General features: G+C 41.3%; 1 protein-coding gene across 1 annotated transcript in view; it reads left to right on the top strand.

Moving 5' to 3' along the window:
* Positions 1-15041: 15041 nt before the first annotated feature.
* trpm3 (transient receptor potential cation channel, subfamily M, member 3) overlaps positions 15042-16451 on the top strand; it is a 164692-nt gene continuing 163282 nt past the window's right edge. Inside the window, exon 1 of the mRNA XM_069916634.1 lies at positions 15042-15139. The gene's annotated coding sequence lies outside the window, so the exon portion shown is untranslated. The remainder of the gene's footprint in view (positions 15140-16451) is intronic.

Genomic DNA, 16451 nt, shown 5'->3' with positions numbered 1-16451 from the left:
ATTATTGTTCGCAAATTTCACACAGTTCCAGTTGTGGCCTCATTGCACATTGTTGATTTTTGTCACTCTCATGCAAGCCTTCAGTTACAGGGTTCATGAAGACTCTCCCTGCACCTCCCTCAATCCTTGCTCTTTATTAAAGACACAGCTTTGACCAAGGTTTTGGTAACAATGGTTAGCTGTGCATTTTTTTTGTATCAATAAACCTTGAGATGTTCCAATAACTTTAAAGGTATTGAAAAAAGGCCTCTTTGTATGAAGAAGTGCTTCCTTACATTACCCTGATTCTATAACATTTATCATCTTCAATACTGATTAAATCACCTACAATACTCAAGGGAACATAACCTACTCTTTGCACTCTACCCTTGGTTTAACATGTTTGTCACCATTAAGGCCGATGTTTAAGTGCTGATTCTTTTCTGAAGAGGAAAGTGACGAGTTGCCTTTTCAGCCACTGAGTTGAAGATTCTCCCGCACAGCCTTTGGGTTGGAAATTTTAGAATTTTCTTGATGGATCAGCAGAACATTTCCAAGTCAGGATAGTGTGTGACCAGAGGAAAACTTGGAAGTGATGCCATACACCTACACCTGTTGCCTTTGTCCTTCTTAAAGAATGTGTGGCATCAAGTATGGGGTTCCAAACAGGATCCAAGGAATTTCTTGAATTTTTGCTGAACTTAAGGAAAAAAAACAAAAGATTCAGATACACTTATAGTCCAGCAATATTGGATATCACTACATTAGTTTTTCAGTCCAATTGAAAAAAAATTGACCAAATACAGCAGAGAAACAGCCCCATTGGCCCAACTTGTTCATGCCAACCAAGATGTCTACTCAAACTAATCCCATTTGCCTCTATTTGGCCCATATTCCTCTAAATCTTTCCTATCCATGTATCTATCTAAATTTATTTTCAACTTTACAATAGTACCCACCTCTACCACTTCCTCTGGCAGTTCATTACATATACCCACCACCTTCTGTGTGACAGGTACCCCTCAGGTCCCTTTTAAATCTTTTTCCTCTCACTTTAAATATATGCCCTCTCGTTTTAGACTCATCTATCATGACTATTTGTTATCTATCTTGTATATTCATGAACTCTTTCCTTATGATAATTTAGTGTGTCCCAGTGGAGTTTTTTTTAACCAAGTACCTGTGTGCTTGGTGCAAATAAGAATTTCTGTGCAAATGTAAATTGTACTTTGGTGTATGACAATAAACTCATTATCACTATTTCATTGTTGCAGTGGAACCTAAAATATCTGTGCTCAAGTTTCTGGAGTGGGGGCCTAAATCTCCTGACTCAAAGGCAAAAACACTGCTCACTGATTCACAGTTGGCAGAAAATGAGGCTTCTCAACGGTGGACATAAATATAGGAAGAGGAGGAATCCATGTCTGTTCAGCCTAAAAAAAACTCAGAGTCTAAAATGTAATCGTGAAAATTGCTTTTTAACCTAATTAAAATTTCAGTACTCATGTCACTAGTCATTAAGGAAAAGACCAGTTGATGGTCTTTAATGTTTTGGAAAGGTTTATGGGAACCAGGCTGTTGGCATGTTCTTGCTGCCCATTATGTATTGGATGTGACATTGTGGAACAAAGCCTGCCTTTCTGGTCCAGTAGACCATTCACATTTGTCATTCCAATGATTATACAGCCGTGAGCTAGATCCCACTGCCGTTTGCAAATTGCTGAGGGCAGTGATCCTTTATTCTTCTTGTGATTCTTCATCCTTCTCCAAACATGATGCCTGGAGTCAGGGATTCTAATCTATTGACCAGTCTGCAGACCTCAAGCTGAGTAAGCACACAAGTATACCTACATGTGAGCACACAGACAAAATCACGCAGACAACACACATTATGGACAACACACATATAAGCACACACATGCAATACACAATGTGCTGGAGAAACTCAGCAGGTCACAGGCCTGGGCCATGTGGTCTATCTGAGGAAGGGCTCAGGCCCAAAATATTGGTTACCCTTTACTTCCAATGGACACTACATGACCTGCTGAGTTTCTCCAGCAGATTTGTGTATTTTCAACCCCAGCATCTGCAGATGTTCCTGTTTAAGTATTCACATGCAGGCAAATAGAGATCCATAGAGTTATGCAGCACAGAAACAGGTCTGTTGGCTCAACTTGTACATGCCAAATAATTCTGTGGAAAGTCACACACATATTGAAGCAATGTAACTTTTCCAACATTTTTGTTTATTCGTTGGGATTGGGAAGTTGCAATTTGGTTGGCTGTCACGAATCATCCCTTCAGCAGGTGACTGGATGCTGGAAGGCAGACTGTCACAGTGATGGGCATGGCTGAGAAACAACAGTGGGAGTGCGGTCTTGTTGGTGGTGAGAGGGTACAATGTGAAACCTCCAGGAATGTGGACAAACACAGGTGGCAATTCCAAGCTGCATCACCTTCCTGTGTTGTCATTCACTCCCCCTCCCCCTTCATCCAATCTCTACTGAGCCCCTGTTCAGTTGGATCATGGAAATTGCTACCCAGCATTCTGGTGCATTATCTGCACTTTAGTCCTGCTTTAATATAAATAGAATTGAACATGCGTTTTTAAATTCAGTGATATTAAACGTTTATTGTCAAACCAATGTTGTCTCCATATTAGTTGTTTGAGAGAGTAGCAGTTTCCAGGCAAAGGAAGTAGAGTTTACCTTCTCTCTTCTATCAGTTGTGATTTATAACACACAGCTCAACTGCAACCTCTACATCAGGGGTGTCAAACTCAAATTCACGGAGGGCCAAAATTAAAAACTTGGACTAAGTCGAGGGCCGAACTAAATATTTATTGAAAATTTTCAACAACATCTGCATGCTTTCTCTTCTTTCAACATATGTAATGTTAAACTTTTTCTTATTAAAATAAATGTTTAATAATAGTTTTGGATAAGCTCTTTCATTGTCATTGTCATATTTCCTTTGGAGTTCTGAAACCGTGCACATGACGAGTCAATGAGGGATGATTAAAGTAGTGGTCTTCAAACTTTTTCTTTCCACCCACAGACCACCTTAAGCAATCCCTTACTAATCACAGAGCACCAATGGCACAGGGATGCGAGTGGAAAGAAAAAGGTTGAGAACTGTTGTACTGTGGTAACTCCACATCTGATTAGGTTAATTGTTAGGCAAGTGGTCAGAGAAAGACCCCCCCCCCCTCCACCCCAAGAAAGGCTTAAATCACAGGAACAAAATAAGCTTCCGTCTCACTGCTCCCAATCTTACACACAGTCCTGATGTGGAATGTGGGGTCGCAGCTCCACGTTCACCCGAGTTCAGGTGCTGTCTGTGTGGAGTTTGTACGCTCTCCCCTTGTCTTGGACCAACAGGTCGGTCGCCTGACGAAGGCTCCCGAACCCCCCGTTGAAACGCCGGCATCCGGGGCGGTGGAGGAATTGACTGAGAAGAGCGCGTTGCTCCCACCCCCCTCCCATGGTTGGAGAGGGATTAAACTGCGATCTCACGGCGCCGGGCTCGTCTCCAACAAAAGGAGCGGGAGGCAGGGTCCGCCGCGCACGGAGCGAGGGGGAAGGCATCGCCAACGAGACGTTTGGTCCGGCATTGCTGCTGAAGCGCAGACCCAGCGAGGATGGTGTCCAACTCCAACTGCGACTGTGTGTCCGGGAGCCGGGCGGGCTGAGTGAGGCGCTCCGATCCCCGGGATTCGGGACTCTGAGATCCCTCCACACCTCCGGCGTCTTCATTTTCACCTTCAGTGTGCATGAGCTATACTGGCGCGGCGGCCAGCGGGCCAACTCTAATATATATTTAATATGATCTTGCGGGCCAAATATAATTATATCGCGGGCCAAATTTGGCCCGCGGGCCAGAGTTTGACATGTGTGCTCTACATCTTTCCCTTTACATCTCTCAGGTATACTTTGCATCCATTGATAATGTTCTCAGAAAATTAATGATACTTTCCTTCACAAAGGGTACTGAAAATCTTTGCCAACCAACTATCTGGAGTGTTCACAGATATTTTCAATCTCTCATTGCTGCAGTCAAAGGTTCCCACCTGCTTTAAAATGGCATCAATCATTCAAGAGCAGAGTGGGCTGTGCCAAAGACTATCATCCTGTAGTACTCACATCTACTGTGTTGAAATGCTCTGAGAGGTTGCTCATGGCCAGAATTAACTTGTACCTAAGTAAAGATCTGGACCCACTGCAATTCGCCTACCATCTCACTGGCTCTCCTCAGCTCTGGATCACGTAGACAACAGCAACATGTACATCAAGCTACTCTTCATTGACTCCAGCTCAACTTTCAATACCATTGTGAGAGATGAGTAAACTTGACATGAAAATATGAAAGATGGGGAAACTAGTACAGACACATGGAGCGATGGATTAAACCAGTATGAACAGGCTAAGCATGGAAATTAGGATGCAGGAAGCAGAGTCAGCCTATGTAAGATAAGAACCTTCTAGTCCTTTCGACAGGATCAGTGAGCCCACCGTATGAATAAGATAAGGAGAGGCAAGGAATAATAGAATGTAGGAAGTAGAGGTAGTCTGGGTGAGATAAAGGTCTCCTAGCCCTAGACAGAAGTACCAAGTTCTACATATATAATTAGTAAGCCTTACACAGATTTATCAAGTTATGCATATTAAATTAGTAAACCCTAGACAGGATTAGCGAACTCTGCATATGAAGAGACTGTAGCTCTGAGAGGCGGAAAGGTGTGAATGGGGACAAGGGCAAGATTGTGAATAAGGACATGATGAGACAAGGACAGGATACCCCGGGTCCTCCAAGTTCACAGAAACTGCACGTAGGCAGAAAGGATTGCCTAATGCCAAACCCATCCAGGAGGCAGAAGAATGTAAGTGGGAGGGTATTCCTATACTGAAATTCACTGTATAAAAGTTGGGTGAGCCCCAGTGTATATGTGTATTCCCATGGTAAGGGGAAGCACCCAACTTTGCATTGTTGTTTAATAAATGTTCTTTGTTCTCAATTTTTGTCTCGAGCAATTTCTGTTAAGGTACTTCTATTTCTAACACCATCAAGTCTATTTTGGACATAATGCAGCTGCCAGTATCTTCAAAGCAAACTCTCATTAATCTGCCCTTTAGTGAATGAGGCTTTTATACAGGGTAGGACAAGAGGAGAACATTCCCTACTCCAGTGAATGCAAGAAAGTGATGATGGAATTTTTCCAACCTGCTGAGAGGGGAAAAAAAAGAGTTTGGTTTGATTTCTCAACACAAAGTTGGAACATCTTGGAATGTGTAGCGATAACAAAATTAGATTTGGAAATAAAATTCAAGCTTATCAACATTTCCAAGATGTGGGCAAGAGAGAGAGAGAGCACTGTTGGGTAGGTGCAGAGACATCACTCCACCCAATTCATGCTCAGAAACCCTCTGGCACCAGAAAGAATGAGTCCTTTGTGTTCTCAGTGCAATGTGACTGAAATTCACACCAAATTCTGGATGTAAGCATCATCATTCCTTTCCCCCAGTATAAGGCATCTATCGGATGATGGTATCACAAGGTGGTCTCCCATTCAAGTACGAAGACCTGAGTCTACTTATTGGGGTGCTCACAGAGAGTTTTATTGAATTTTTAAAAAAAATTAATTTTAAATTTTGATATACAGCACGGTAAATGGTAATTTCGGCCCACGAGTTTGAAATTGTACTCAATTAACATACACCCACCGGTATGTTTGAAAAGTGGGAGGAAACCAGAGACCCCAGGAGAAAACCCACACAGATACGGGGAGAAAGTACCAACTCCTTAGAGACAGAGTGAGATTCGAACCCCGGTCTCAATCTCTGGCACTGTAAAGGCATTGCGCTAACCGCTATGTGAAACCGTGCTGACCCTAGCTAATCTAGATCAACATTGCTAAATGTCTTGATGAGTCATGTTATTTTATGTCACATTCCATTGCGGTGTTCATGTTGGAATAAAGAAAATTACACAAACACTTTCAGAGTTATGCCTGAAAGGTGTTCCATATGACACCACAGTTCCAATCCAGTGGCATTGCATTCTTGCAAGTCTAACACAATAATTACAATGAATTCCGTAGAATATACATCAGGGCAAACAGAACATTTGACCTAAAGGTGTGGCAGGCAGTATGCTTCAAATCGGTTTCTTCCCACCCCTTTTCATCTCATCCTACCAAAATAATCTTCCATTCCTCTCTTTCTCGTGTGTTTATCCAGCTTCCTCTTAATTATGTCTCTGATTTTCATCTCAGTCAATTCCTGTACAAGAAGTTTCCTATTCTCTCCTTCTCTGGGTGATCGGATTTCTCCAGAATTCCTTACTGAGCCTGTGAGTCAGATCAGTTCTGCTCTACTCCATTACTAGAAATGTTCTTTCTAATCTATTCAAGACATGTCCTCTCTCTGCTCAATTTTCCTCATTGTAAATAATCCCACTGCTCTCACATCTGTTCATATCTTAGTTGCCTGATTGTCAGTTAAAATAAGTGAAATAATGGAGCCACAAGTGATTACATTAATCAGCAAAATCATTATTTAGTCATTTTTCTCAGAACTGATAGAGGAAAGAAAGACTTGTGTTGCTCTCAGCCCTTCCTAAACTTGGGATGTCCTGTGGTAAGGTACAACAGTCACTGGATTAATATACAATTTGTATATTAATTGGCTGGAGAAACTCAGCCGGTCACACAGCATCCAATAGAAGTAAAGGGTAACTAATGTTTCGTGCCTGGACCCTTTGTCAGGAATAAGAAGAAAAAGACAGACACCTGAATAAAAAGGCGGGTGGGGGTAGGAGGGGGAGGTGGAGAGGAGAGGAGCTGTGGAATGGTGTTATTTGAGTCACAGCCAGATTTCTGAATCATTGAGCCAATAACACAAGTTAAAATCCCACCATACCAGCTGGAGAAATTTCAATATGTGCAACTAAATAAAATTCTAGATTTTTTTTAAAAAAGCATCAACCAAATTGTTGTAAAAACCCATCTGGATGACACCAAATATCAAGCTGGGAAGGAGCAGCTCAGCTGAAATTTCATTTGAAGGATGACATCTCCTTCACAGTCCAGAAATCCCACAGTCCTGGACTGAAATGTACTTTGGGCTCTTGTATCCAGAGTGAAACCTGAACCTTATTGCGAGTGGGAGAGTGTGTTACCTACTTGGAGGTGGCTGTCACAACCTGCATTGCAGAGAGTGGGTAAGAGAAAAAAATTTTTTTAGTTTCTGTATTCTGAACAGAATAGCTTTGTATTTTTTAAAAATCAACACATCTCCTGATGCTGGAATCCAGAGAGGAAAAAAACAAACTGCTGTAGGAACTCAAGGGATTGTCAGTCTAGTCAAGGAATAGTCTATCCCTTTGTCCCCACAGAAGCTGTTAACCTTGCTGAACTCTTCCAGCAGTTTGTTTTCTTGCTCCAGACACCCCCTAGTATGTTTGGAAAGATTACTTTTGCCTTTTAAACCCTTATTTGTCTAGCAATCTGCAAACTCTGCGCTTTCAGCACACACTTTAAGCTGACAGTGTAAAAAGATGGGACAAAATGATAAAATATTGCTTTACCCAGTTCATTGTCATGGTGAGCAAGGGATTCATTACTTGAGAGGAATCCTTAAGTTAATGGGAGCAAAAAAACATTTCAATAGGCTAGAAAGGTTAACTGAGATATGGTCGGCTGGATAGTGTGAGAGGGAAGTTGGTGAGCCCAGCAACTCATTGCTTCGATCACCCACTGGGCACTCTAAGCAGAACCCTTACTCCTCAGACTAATCTCTTGTAGTGAACAGTGCTTTACAGTGCTCCAGAGCACTAATTAACACAGGCTTAATGAAGAGTTTAATCCGTTTCAGGTTAAATCCCACAGCAATGCTGACAGGAATTACTACTGAAACAAAATTTAAGTAATAAGCAACAAGTCATGTTGCAAGTATCCACTGACATTAAAGGAATGCGCTGTGTAATTGCATTCCTTTTGCATTTTAGGTCGTGGTGGTTTAAGATTAGCAACCATCCAGACAGAAGAATTTCTTTTGTACGTATTAAACAAGCTTGTTTTCCCTCTCACACAATGTTTCTTTTGTTTTAAGTTACTCTTTCTGAAAGCTCTTCTAATCTGACAAAGTTGAGATTTTTTTTCCACAGAAAACGAGGCTGATAGATGTCCGGATGGAGTTCTTTTAAGTAGTCATGGGTTAGGGTAGTGAAGGAAATATGCTACCGCTTGTGGAGAGGGTCCAGAACTCAGAGCCATTAAAATAACACCGACCAAACTGAATCCATGAAGGGAGTCAGGAAAAATGTCTCCACTCAAACAGTGCAGAGGATGTACAGCTAGATCCCAAGGGGAAGAGTTGAGGCAAATAGAGATTCATTGAAAGGGAAGCTGGGTAAGAACAAAATTAGGATAATGTGATAACATAGAGAGGGAAGGAAGAGACTCCTGCAGAGCAGCAGCTTTCAAACCCTTCTCTCCGACGACCCACTCAATAATGATAACTCCTCTGATTGGTGGACTGCTGTTTATTTGAAGAAGCAGAGATGGTAACCCAATTTACTATCTCACACACACACACACACACACACACACACACACACACACACACACACACACACACACACACACACACACACACACACACACACACACACACACACACCTCTCTCCTCCCCCCCCCCCCCAAAGCACTAGGTGAGACATGGACATTCCTGTCCCATTGTCCATTGACCTATGAAGGCCACTTCCAACAGCACTTCAGCTCTATCATACTGCAGTAGATCCTGGAATCACATGCAGTTTGAAGCAGGTGTGGATGAATTCAAAGTTCAACATTCCGTCTATGCATAAAAATGTAACCATCTCGTTTTTATGCAGATGTATCTCCTCATTGTGATAAATGCAAAAATGGAGACGCTTCATTAGTTCATATGTTCTGGACGTGTCAAAGTCTTGAGAAATATTGGATCAAAATATTTCACACTTTTGCTGCACTTTTTACAGTTAATTTTAAACCAACTCCCTTATTGTTGGAGAGAGTGACATAATGTTAATGATGTCTGAGCTACATGTATTCACTTTTGTTTCTCTTATGGGTCTTATGCTTAGATAGATGGACATTACCCCACCTAATATGCTCAGTGGCTACGTGACGTCATGTCATATTTAAATTTAGAGAAGATTAGATGCTCAATTTCTAACTTGAATGTAAATTTTCAAACACTGTGGGGACCCTTTTTGAATTACTTTTATAATCTTTGATTTGTCATGAAGGTAGAAATGTTGACTAATTTCTTTGGCCAAACAGCTTCTTTCTTAGTAGTGGGTTTAGAATTTCTTTTTTTATATATATAATAAAATAATAAAATATTAATAAAATAATTGTTTAATTGAAAATGTGGGGTACCTTGGTTGAAATGATATAAGTATCTTTTGATACAATGTATCTTTTTTGACTTTTAACCTATTTCCTTATGTACTCTTTTTATGAGAAATTTCAATGTTATTTATATCGGAAAAGAGAATGTAATATACATGTTACAACTGAACTTTCGTCTGCCGTAAGGCAAACAGAGTCACCATGAGCATTGCCTATCACTCCCAACAATAGGAAAAACCATAAGAGAGTCTCTTCGGAGACACCGAATGTTCATGAATTACCTCCAGTGCTCCCATAGCCTCTGCAGCTGCACACATTTCTGTTCAAACCATCGACAGCCTGAGCACAAGGTCCAAATCTATATGATCAGGAAGCCTTCAGTGCCTGAGGCCTTTTAGGAGCCCTTCTTACCCTCAGCACCCACTCAAATCCCAGTTACTAACCTGATTCCCATGAGCAAGTCTCCAGCAGCTTGCAGCTTATGCGGCTCCTTCAACTGCAAGTCGCCAGCAGCCCACAGTATGTGTGAGTCCCTCGACCGCAGATTACCAGTCTGCGTGGGTCCTTTAGCTGCTGAGCCCCTTGTTGATCTGCTGCCGTGGTCACCTTCCCTGTGGGTTCGTCTCCTCGGCTTCTCCTTCTCAAACGGGGTGTTCTCCCTGTTTCTGGTGCCCTGTGCAGGTCTGCTACTACCCCGGAGTCTGCAACCCCTCGTATTATGCTGCTCAGCACAGGTGCTGCCTTTCCTGAAGACATCTTTGATCCAAAATAGTTTTTAATGACAGTCTAGCAATTTCATGATCAACATTAGTGTAATAGCTTTAAAATAAATGTCATAATCAATGGACTTAAATAGTTCTGTGTTGAACTTTCTGGTCTTGTCTTTGGGTCATCAACCAGCCTGCTAGTTCACTGAAGACTAGGTCACCTTAGCCTTGTTGCATCATTCTGTGTGATTAGCATTGCTGATGAGGGACGTTTTGTCACATATAATTGAATGAATGTTCCAGGAAAACAACTGAGAAGTTCCGAATTTCACTATTCTTCCTGTAAAATGTACCAAAATAATGCTGGGGATTATTTTAATTGCTCAAGAAAGTTTGCAGAGTTTTCAATGATAAGAGATCAGAAATCAATGGTCAAAACCATTTATAATGCTGCTTTAAACTTCGGGTACCTGCTTCCTTCTTGGGGTCATGCCAAAAATAAGCACCAGTTTCTTCCTTTCTTGCCCTCATACATTTCATAATGGCTCATGTCAAAATCTGGTGTCCCCAAAGCAGAGGTCAAAGCTATTGTGGTTGATGGCACAGAGAGCATCATATGGGTGTAGAAATATTGCTTCATCTGCAGGAAATCCACCATTACTTGCCCTGAACACAGGAGATGGCCCCTTTAGCCACCTTTGGAGTGGGGTGTGAGTGGTGGTGGTGGGGGGAGCGCCCTGTCTTGCTGCTGAAAGCATGCTCACCCAGACAAAGTCCAACAAATTATTGTTGGTTGCCAAAGGCATTGTGGTCTTTTCGCTCTAGTAGATGTCCAGTCTGTGTAGGATGATGCCTTCACCAATATGGCATTTACCTGACACCTATATAAACTGTTTCAGCGTCTGAAGGATACTCATAACAGTCAAAAAGCAGGTGCTCCTGGCCCCCACTTCTGGCTGCCTGTGCCATTAGTTCCCAAGAGTCGAGGACGTTGGTAAAACTGCACTTGGAAGAATGTTTGCAGTTCTGGTGGTCGCTATATTATGGGAAGGATATCTTTCTTTTTTTTTTCTTTGGCTTTGGCTTTGCGGACGAAGATTTATGGAGGGGGTAAATGTCCACGTCAGCTGCAGGCTCGTTTGTGGCTGACAAGTCCGATGCGGGACAGGCAGACACGGTGGCAGCGGTTGCAGGGGAAAATTGGTTGGTTGGGGTTGGGTGTTGGGTTTTTCCTCCTTTGCCTTTTGTCAGTGAGGTGGGCTCTGCGGTCTTCTTCAAAGGAGGTTGCTGCCCGCCAAACTGTGAGGCGCCAAGATGCACAGTTTGAGGCGATATCAGCCCACTGGCGGTGGTCAATGTGGCAGGCACCAAGAGATTTCTTTAGGCAGTCCTTGTACCTTTTCTTTGGTGCACCTCTGTCACGGTGGCCAGTGGAGAGCTCGCCATATAACACGATCTTGGGAAGGCGATGGTCCTCCATTCTGGAGACGTGACCCACCCAGCGCAGCTGGATCTTCAGCAGCGTGGAAAGGGTGCTGAAACAATTCACAAGGATTGTTGCCGTGACGAGAGACTAAGGATATAAGGAGAGACAGGATAGCCTGGGATTGTTCTTCCTGAAGCAAAGGAGGCTGAGGGATGACTGTATTGAAGTACAATATACATCATTATAAGGGGCACTGATAGCATGGATGGGTTGCTGTTCTTTTTCTGGAGTAAAGGAGTCTAACACCAGAAACCATTGGTTTTCAGTTGGGAGGGGAGAGGTCTGACACAGAATATGATGAGTATACAGAACAAGCTGCCAGAGTAAGTGCTAGAGACGGGTACATTTACTACATTTAAAAGACATTTAGACAGGTTCAGATAGGAAATGTGGCATGAGATATGGGCCAACTGGAGAAAATAGTACTAGATTCGCAAGGCACCTTGGTCAGCAGAGATGAATTGAGTTGAAGTGTTCGTTTCCTCCCTGTTTAACTGTAAAACTGGGTTCTCGCCAGTCTCCTTGGCAAATATAAAGAAAAGGGTGTTGTATCTCTCCCTGACTCCTCAATGTCACTGCTGGGTCTCCTACATTTCAAAATCACTTGATTGGCTAGAAGGTCCTTTGGAGAGCATTGATGACAAGAGTGGCTCTATCCACATTAAAATCTTTCTTCATAACAACAGGAAAAGCTGTGTTTTAAAATGAGGATACTTAAAGTGACTGCTGTTTCTCATTGATGCAGATTGTTCTTTGTTGGGTTCTCACCAGAAGCAATTTTTTTTTGATGTTGTAAATTTGCAGTCACAATCTTTGTTGAAAGGTCCTTTGAGATTGAAGGGCAGAAGCCACATGCATTCAGATATTTGGCTTAATTGTCCTTGTATGCTAACTTTGGTTGAACAAACACTGAAGAATGTTAATGTGGCTTAGTCCAAATGTGACTAATTTGATGATAAACTGAACAGCCCAAATGACAACATAGGAACAGGAGCAGGCCATTCAGTCCTCAAATTTGATTCTCCATTAAGGTGAATATTTTATGATGGTGATCCCCTTTTTATGCTAGTTACTTTCTTCCTTCCCCTGCCCTAGGTAGGCCTGACTCCCATTCTTGAAGCTCAAGGCCCCCTACATATGACAACCTTTCCAATGAAGAAAAGTTTGCTGGGTTGCCCAACTTCACGCCTGTCTGCTGCTGAATTCTTCAAGATTCCGATAGTCTCAACCTCCCTTCTTCATCCTCACTTTTTGAATAGCTTGAACTCCATACGAGACCCTCACCGATTCCCTCCTGGCCCCCCTCATCTCTGCTTTATCTCCCCCACTTTCCCATAACGAAGCAATAGGTCATTGTTAAAATCCATACCATCCCACCCCGATATTAGCTCATGTGCACCTCTCCTTTCCATCTTTGAAATCCCCTGCTGCTCGATAAGACTTCAAGATACTTGTTCAATTCTGGCTTCTTGATCATCCTTGAACCCACTTGCTTTGCTTTTGATGGATGCGCCCTTCCATTCCCTAATCTTTGGAATCATCTCCCTCATTTTCCCCTCATCTCGTTTCTTCTCTGACACTCCTTAGAACCTCACTCTCTGGCAGCTCACCAAGTATCTCCTTTTGTGTCAAGGCATCAATTTTTATACTGTGGAATCATCTAAAGCTCTAAATCTATACAAAAATCAATGTATGTCATGATGCACACATACACAATGCATCTAATGATGGAGTTACTAAAGTTCCATGTCTTAAAATTATATATCTTCTGCAATATTTTACTTTGTGTTGTAAAGGCTTAAAGAAAGCAACAACATCTTCATTTATATGACACCTCTAAGAAGACAAACCATCCCATAGTGATCCATGGAACCATTAGCAAGTATAAGTTGAGGCTAAGTCTGGAGGCATTATGGGAGGTGAGCCAACATTTGATCAAAGAATTATTTTGTAGATTTTGTCTGCAATGAGAACATGGAATCAGAGAGGTGAGTTGGGTTAAGAAAGGATTTCCAACCTTAGGGTCTTGGCATTTGAAGGCTTTGTCAACACTGATGGAGCACTTTAAGTGCAGGGTTGAGCAAGATCTCAGAATTAAAGAACACAGAGATGTCAATGAGTTATCGGGATGAAGGAATTTACAGAAATAAGATGTGACGAGAAATGGAAGGCTTTGAAGGAAAAGAGATTTTTAAAAATAAATTGAGGCACTAGCAGACAAGAACTCCATGTAGATCAGCAGACAGAAAAATAATGAATGAATAGGACATGTGAGAGTCAGGACATAAACAGCGGAGATCAGGTTACCTATGAGCCAGTTTAGGTTCCTAAAAATTGATGTTAACAACATTAACATGGATTGGTGCAAGACTAGAAAACTGCCTTGATAAATGGATTAAAATCATGGGACTGGTTAGGGCATTTAACTGTCATGAGACCTGGAGACTAAATCAAAGGAGTTTTATATTTTCCACATACGCTTGACCTATAAATGCCAGTTACTCAAATAAGGTCAGGCATTCGTGTTAGAAAGAAAAAATCTGATTGAATCAGGAAAAGAAGGGACGGGGGCAAGGCCAGCAAACAAATGGATAAAGTGACCTAAACTTAGGCATGAACAGTCCAAACCTAACTCTGGTTTCATGCAAAGAGCTTAGGATGATCCTCTTGTAATATCAATCTCCAGCAGTGAAGTAAACGGAAAAAGTGGCTTGCAATATGGACAGGATCCAAGTTATAAGTAAGTATCTGCAACAACAAAGAACTGTCTGAAGTATGATTATTTTGTTTCTTTATGGAACGATGTGTGATAGTTATTGCTTCATCAACTTGCTCCCTTGGTATAATTTAGAATTTTTCAAAATGCACTCTGTAAATTTTTGTGGGACTTTCATTCAGCCTCCTGATCAAAAATAAGATAGCTGTTTATAAAACTCAAAATCACTGCACTGTGACTTCTATTAATTTTTTTAATTCAGTTTTTATGAAGTAGAACAAGTGCATTGCCTCTAAATTGCTGATCTGACTTAAGTACCTGAGAATCTGCGTTCAGCCAACATTAGGATATGATGTGTGATTCCATTTCTTCTGAGATTAATAATATCTTGGCTCAAATGCAGATTAATTTTGAGGTATTAGCATGCAATTTCTACAGGGATAAACTTTCCGAGTTCATAATATAAAATGATTAAGTGTCCTCTGAGCAGGGTTTACTCATACATGTATTTCTAAAAAAAAATATTCTGGCCAGGACCAAGGGGAAATATCCAAAATATTGAACCTTTTGTTCTGGGATTAAATGGTCAATGCTTTATAAGGAGAAATAAATATTGGCAGAACTTGGAAAAGACACCCAACCAACAGCGAAGTGGTGGGGGGGGGGGGGGTGGGGTGTGCTTGCAGCATGTGCATGTGTGAGTGCTTAAACAAATGTATGCACAGAGTTGAGTGGGCTGTCTACTGGCAGCACAGACACAGCGCAGATGGAAGCAGAAAATGACGTGTGAAGGGCTGCTGAACAGAGGAGGTGCACACAGGAAAGAACTCTGTCATTTTCTGAAGTCCTTTTACAGGTACTGTATCAGTAGAAACGTATTGATAGAAAAATTGATGTCCAAGGCTGAGGAAGCTAATCTGCACAGGTTTCTAGAGTAACTCATGTCTTCATCCAGTAACTTTGTCTCTATATCCATTTTAGCACTTTTTCCTTCAAGAGGCAATGGTTACAGATACTGTAGAGAGTTTTACCTGATTTTTTTCTCTCTTGAAACTTCTGAAATAGTTTTATAGTCATTGAACGTCCTTAAATATTGAAGTAGAATGTGTTTGAAAGAACCACCAACTCACTAGCTGCGAATTTTCAGAAAATTAATAGCTTTTCTCGGAGACATTCTGGGTTTTGTGTTTCAACAGAAGTTACATTTCTTTATTTGGTTAATTCTCCCTGAACTATTTTGTCCTGCCTGCAAATAAAAGAAATAGCTGATGTAGTAGTTGCTTAAAGAAAGATTGTGCAAGTGGCTAATTTCCAATGTTGCTTCTGCAGGGAATCTGCTGTCATTGAAATGAAGGTTAAAGAGGCATTAGGCTGCTTTAAAGTTATGGTTAATTCTTATTTTAGTGAAATGTAGAGAAAATGTGCTGACTGACATTTAGTTTAATCCTCTGTATGAAAGAACAAAAATATAATTGTGAAAAGTTAATCTTTACCATACAACCCAGTTAAGTCATCAGGAATTAGGCTTTTAACTAGAGATTTTTATAAAGTTAAACTAATTCCTTCTTGTTAATTGTAAAATAACACCACCTCATTTTCTTTTATCCTTGATCTACTCTCTTTAAACCCAAGCTCATTAAAACCTCCACTGACTACGCTAATTAACACCAAGTCCAATTCACAGATCGACACTTTCACCTTGATCTTAAAATTTCATCCTTTTTTTAAAAAAAAAATATTTTTCACACTATGAACCATACTAACCAAAATACACACAAACATTTCCCTCTTGAATATACACAGTGTCATTTTCTCCCCTTTCATCCTTGACCTAAAATGCTTCCTTGGTTGCATCCTCTTCTTTTCTACAATTCTCCTAAATTTCTACATGGCACACATTTTGGTTTCTTCTCTGATTTTAATCATTAATTTTTTTTTGTTGCCAGCTATGCCTTTAGCTGGCCAAGGCTAGCTAAGGCAAGGCTAAGGTCCTGGAATTCCTTCCCGAACCTTCTCTGCCCCTCTGTGTCTCTCTCTTCCTTTCTTCATAAAAAGGAATCATTTGACCAAGCTTCTGTAACTACCTTACAATAACCTCCATGTGCAGTTGGTTCTCACTTTCTTACAAGCACTCCAGTGGAGCACCTTGGAAAGTTCAACTGTTCAAA

Source organism: Narcine bancroftii, chromosome 1 (assembly GCF_036971445.1).
Source record: "Narcine bancroftii isolate sNarBan1 chromosome 1, sNarBan1.hap1, whole genome shotgun sequence".
NCBI classification, from domain to species: Eukaryota; Metazoa; Chordata; class Chondrichthyes; order Torpediniformes; family Narcinidae; genus Narcine; species Narcine bancroftii.
This window is presented reverse-complemented; position numbering and strand designations above follow the sequence as displayed.